The following is a 6,000-nucleotide window of genomic DNA, read 5'->3' as shown; positions in this document are numbered from 1 at the left end:
TTGTATTTATTGAGTGCTTACTCTGTGCAAAGCACTGTACTAAGCACTTGGGAAGTACAGGAAGTACAGGGAAGTACATTCAGAGAAGCAGCGTGGCTCAGTGGAAAGAGCCCAGGCTTTGGAGTCGGAGGTCATGGGTTCGAATGCCAGCTCTGCCAATTGTCAGCTGTGTGACTTTGGGCAAGTCACTTCACTTCTCTGGGCCTCAGTTCCCTCATCTGGAAAATGGGGATTGTGAGCCCCCTGTGGGGCAACCTGGTCACCTTGTAACCTCCCCAGCGCTTAGAACAGTGCTTTGCACATAGTAAGCGCTTAATAAATGCCACTATTATTATTATTATTATTACAGGTTGGCAACATATAGAGACGGTCCCTACCCAACAACAGGCTCACAGTCTAGAAGGGGGAGACAGACAGGCTCACGGTCTTCATTCCCATTTTACAGATGAGGTAACTGAGGCACAAAGAAGATAAGTGGCTTACCTAGCGTCACACAGCAGATAAGTGGCGGAGCCGGGATTAGAACCTATGTCCTCTGACTTCCAAGCCCTTGTTCTTTCCAGTCAGCCACACTCCTTCTCTGGTGGGCTGCTCCAAGGGGCTTCAGAGGGAGTGATGTGGATTGAGGAGTCCAGTTGCTGCACTTACAGGGTACAGGACATCTGGTCAGGCATTATCCAGGCTGGGAGAGAAGAGACCTGGGTTCTAGTCCTGGCTTTGCCCCAGGCCCACTGGGGGACCTCAGAAAAGTCACTTTACCTCTCTGGATCTCAGTTTTCTTATCTGTAAAATGGAGATGGTAGTATTAGCCTCTCCCTTGCTCCCAGGGACATGATCAGACTAAAGTGAGAGATGATGTTTTCATATCATTTTGGAAAAGTAAGGATGTTCTCCAAATTTTGGCTATTATTACGATCATGGTTTTTTAACTTCTACTGCTAGCAGCTAGTATAGCCACACCCAAGTCCTCCTCTGTTGACCTTTTTCACTTCTACCACAACCTCCAGGGAGCAACCTGGGGTTATGGGGGAAACGAGGCCGGAGGTCGAAGGTGAGCAGCCAGGGTGGGGGAGGGAGGGAAGGAGAAATTGGAGCAGCAGGAAATCTTACACCAGATTGGCAACAGTTTATCCTCACTTGGCCCGGCTGCTCTCTGCCGCTGTCAGGCAAGGCTCCTGCTGCGGTCACTACCTCTCAAGCCCCTGAGACATCGTCATGGAGTCTAGTTCCCTGGGCTCCTGGGTGTATTTCTGTCTCCTCCCCAGCCCCTTTGTCTCTTTTCTCAGTCAGTATTTATTGAGGGCTTGCTGCACGCAGAGCACTGCACTAAGCCCTTGCTTGGGAGAGTACGATATAATAATATAACAGAGACATTCCCTGCCCACAATGAGCTTTCAGACTCCTTTCAGGCTTCATTGCCACGACGCCTGGCCCCTTATCCCATATTGCGCTCTGAAAAACATGGTTAATGCATTCTTGAATTACTGGTGGAATTCAGTTATCAGATTCTCCTGGCTTCTTCGAGTCTGAATAATGGAGAGCTGGTGGCCTGGAGTAGGGGTAGAGCAAGGGGCAGAGGACAGGCCTGAGAGGACAGCAACTGTACTGGCCCATTTTTCCCCATCTCAGAGCCAGGAGCTCCCCCTCCCTCACTCCCAGCTCCCAGGAAACAGCATGGCCTGGAAGAAGGAGCCAGGGGCCCAGGCGTCAGGAGAACTGGCATCTAATCTGGGTTCTGCCACTTGCGTGCTGTGCAACCTCGGGCAAGTCACTTAATTTCGTGCCTCGGTTACCTCTTTGGGAAAATGTGTGTTCAATATCTGCTTTCCTAGACTCTGAGTCCAATTTAGCACAGAGGCTGTGTCTTATCTGCTCCTACTCTATCTAGTGCCTTGCACACTGTATGGCACATAATAAGCACTTGAAAGCTACCACTATTATTATTGTTGTCGTTGTTATCACCATTGACTCATCCTCATCTTGGTTTCAGTGGAAAGCCACAGGCCTGCCAAGTGACCCCCCTGTAGGCTGCCGGGGTTCCTCCCTCCCGCCCCAACGCCCTGCCCCGCTACCAATCAATCTGTGCATCAGGCAGAAACTCCTCACCCTGGGCTTCCAGGCTGTCCATCCCCTCGCCCCCTCCTACCTCACCTCCCTTCTCTCCTTCTCCAGCCCAGCTCAGCCCACACCCTCCGCTCCTCTGCTGCTAATCACCTCACCGTGCCTCGTTCTCGCCTGTCCCGCCGTTGACCCCCGGCCCACGTCATCCCCCGGGCCTGGAATGCCCCCAATCCCTCTGCCCATCCGCCAAGCTCGCTCTCTTCCTCCCTTCAAGGCCCTACTGAGAGCTCACCTCCTCCAGGAGGCCTTCCCAGACGGAGCCCCCTCCTTCCTCTCCCCCTCGTCCCCCCGTCTTACCTCCTTCCCTTCCCCACAGCACCTGTATATATGTATATATGTTTGTACATATTTATTACTCTACTTATTTATTTATTTTATTTGTACACAGCTATTCTATTTATTTTATTTTGTTAATATGTTTGGTTTTGTTCTCTGTCTCCCCCTTCTAGACTGTGAGCCCACTGTTGGGTAGGGACTGTCTCTATATGTTGCCAACTTGTACTTCCCAAGCGCTTAGTCCAGTGCTCTGCACACAGTAAGCGTTCAATAAATACGATTGATTGATTGATTGATTAAGGATGAAACGTTCGGCCGCCCGAAGCGGCGGTGTCGGCCCCGGCCGCCCTCTGGTGGCCATAGCTGGGAACTGCATCTCCCAGCCCGACTCCCTTTCTGCTCAACCTCTATGTGGGTGGTCGGTTGTCGCGACAATCAATCAATCAATCAATCAATCGTATTTATTGAGCGCTTACTGTGTGCAGAGCACTGTACTAAGCGCTTGGGAAGTACAAGTTGGCAACACATAGAGACAGTCCCTACCCAACAGCGGGCTCACAGTCCAAAAGGGGGGAGACAGACAACAAAACCAAACATACTAACAAAATAAAATAAATAGAATAGATATGTACAAGTAAAATAAATAAATAAATAAATAAATAGAGTAATAAATATGTACAAACATATATACATATATACAAGAGAGCCGCTGGCTTCCCCTGGATCACACCTCAAAGACCTGCCCCCGCCATCCAGAAGCTTCTGATATCTCGGACGTGTTTCCCCGAGTTCACTCATCCTCAGGCAGCCTAATGCCAGGGAGCTCTTAGTTATTATTTTTGATTTTGTCCTCGTTGGTCATTCAGTAGAGTGAGTGGTCAAACCTCTTTCCTGTCCCTGGGGAATTCCTTGAAACTGGGGTGCCCCTGTAGACTTTAAGCTCCTTGTGGGTAGGGATTGCATCTACCAACTCGGCTGTATTTTCCCAAGCACTTGGGACAGTGCCCTGCACCCAGTAGGTGTTCAGTAAATACCACTGCCTGAAAGTGGAACAGGGATGGCTGCGCGTACAGGGTTGTGGGGAGTGTCTGTTGGGAGCCGAGGCAAGGGTCTCTGGGAAGACCCTTGATCGAGGGGGTTGGCTGGGATGGGGAGGAATTCCAGTCTCTCAAGCCGTTGGGGGTGTGGGGCAGTGGCAGCTGCAAGACTTTGCACCCAATAAGTGTTCAATAAATAAGATTGATTGGTTGGCTTGGGCCTCTGATCCAGAGGGAAGGTGTTACTTGGGCAATAGAAATGTGGCAACCATGATGGCCCTGAGGGGGGTTTAAAGCAGCTGCCCACCCCCAGGACGCCCCCCGAGAGCCACTCGGTGAGGCCTGTTCCTCCTAAGGCTTTGGGCACCTCAGTGGGGCCCAAGGGAGAGAGAAGCTTTGCCCACATTTTCCTCTGGGAAGAGTTCTGTACTAAGCACTTGGGAGAGAACAATATAACAGAGTTGGTAGACATGTTCTCTGCCCATAAGGAGCTTACAGTCTGGAGGGGTAGAGATAGACATTAAAATAAATTTCAAATGTATATGTAAGTGCAGTGGGGCCCAAGTGAATATCAAGTGCTAAAAGGGTACAAATCTAAGTGCACTGGGGACACAGAAGGGAGGAGGAGTAGGGGAAACGAGAGCATAAGTCAGGAAAGGCCTCTTGGAGATGTGATTTTAATAAGGATTTGAAGGTGGGATGAGTGATTTTTTTTATGGTATTTGTCAAGCACTTATTTATCAAACACCGTTTTAAGTGCTGGGGTAGGTACAGCATGGCTCAGTGGAAAGAACACAGGCTTGGGAGTCAGAGGTCATGGGTTCTAATTCCAGCTCCGCCACGTCTGCCGTGTGACCTTGGGCAAGTCACTTAACTTCTCTGTGCCTCAGTTACCTCATCTGTAAAATGGGGATTAAGACGGTGAGCCCCATGTGGGACAACCTGATCACCTTGTATCCCCCTCAGTGCTTAGAACAGTGCTTCGCACATAGTGCTTAATAAATGCCATCATTATTATTATAGTTACAGGTTAATCAGGTAGGACACAATCCCTGTTCAACATGGCGTTCACAGTCTAAGTACGGTAGAGAACAGGTCTGTTGGATATTAATGCGGGGAGTTCCAGGCCCAGAGGCAAGACAATCAATCAATCAATCAATCGTATTTATTGAGCGCTTACTATGTGCAGAGCACTGTACTAAGCGCTTGGGAAGTACAAATTGGCATCACATAGAGACAGTCCCTACCCAACAGTGGGCAAAGGGCAAAAGACAAGGGCAAAGGCTTGGCAGTGAGGAAGAGGGGATTGAGGTTAGGGATTGAGGTACAGTCAATAGGCTGGTGTTAGAGGAATGAAGTGGGCGTGCTGGGCTGTAGTAGGAAATCAGTGAGGTGGGATAGGAGAGGGCAAAGTGATTGAGTACCTTAAAGCCAATGGTAAGGAGTTTCTGTTTGCAGAGGTGGATGGGCAAATCCTGGAGGTTCTTGAGGAGTGGGGAAACATGGACTGAATGTTTTTTCAGGAAAGCAATCCAGGCAGCGGAGTGGAGTATGGACTGGAGTGGGGAAGAGACAGGCGGCAAGGAGGTCAGCAAGGAGGCCGATGCAGTAGTCAAGGTGGGATAGGGTGTTTGGATCAGCATAGTGGCAGTTTGGCCTGAGGGGAAGGGGTGCTTCCCGGGCACCTGCAAGGTCTAAGGGCGGGGTTAGGACTTGGGGCTGGGGGTCAGGTTCCCACAGGAAACTGTTGCAGGCCCTGGCCACAATTGCAAGAGGAATGGGCCCCAGGAGTCCTGGAGACCAGGTACCCTCTCTTTCTGTGGGCGAGACCTGACTGGACACTGGGCCTGACGGCTCCTTCATTCTGGGGGGGTCTAACTCCTCCCCCTACTTTAGCGGCTGAGCAGCCCAAGAGACCGCTTTCTGCCTCTACTCCCCCGGCACAAGTCACGGGTTAGAAATGCAGTGAGTGCTGCACCCCCCTCGTCAGGCCTCAAAGGAGTCATGTGTGCTGTAGACACTGCCAGAGGCCACAGGAGGTGGGGTCTTCTGGGGCTGTGGCCCTGAGTATTTAACATTAAATAGAACTGTGGGGCAGGCGGAGCATCTCCCATATTTAACCGAAGCAGCTTGTAGGACAGACAGCGGGGATCGCCGTCTCCTTCGGGCAGGGGCAGCTTCATGTCCAAAGGCTGCAGACCGCTCACAGCACAGCACGTCGGAGTGCCCAAAGTAAGGTGAGACTAGTGAAGCTGGCCGTCCCGAGGGAAGCCAGACCTCACTGGGCAGCTTAGAGATAATGGTGGTCAAGATTCTGAGATGCTCCCTTTTAACTTCGGCCATTGCTAGGTATCTTTGGCTGACCTGTGGGGACAGCAACAACCAGCAGGAAGATCCCCCATTCAGGGTGTTTACATCATGGGCTTTAGTAAAAGGCAAAGTTGTTAGAAACCTAATTGCTCTTCATTTAGCCTTAAACGTCTAAGACGGACAATTTATAAATTACACCAACCCCAGAGGGACGGACTTTTCCTAGATGTCTTTCCCCTCATTCCAGTGGGGAAAC

The sequence above is a fragment of the Tachyglossus aculeatus genome, chromosome 19 (genome assembly GCF_015852505.1).
Source record: "Tachyglossus aculeatus isolate mTacAcu1 chromosome 19, mTacAcu1.pri, whole genome shotgun sequence".
Taxonomy (NCBI): Eukaryota; Metazoa; Chordata; class Mammalia; order Monotremata; family Tachyglossidae; genus Tachyglossus; species Tachyglossus aculeatus.
This window is presented reverse-complemented; position numbering follows the sequence as displayed.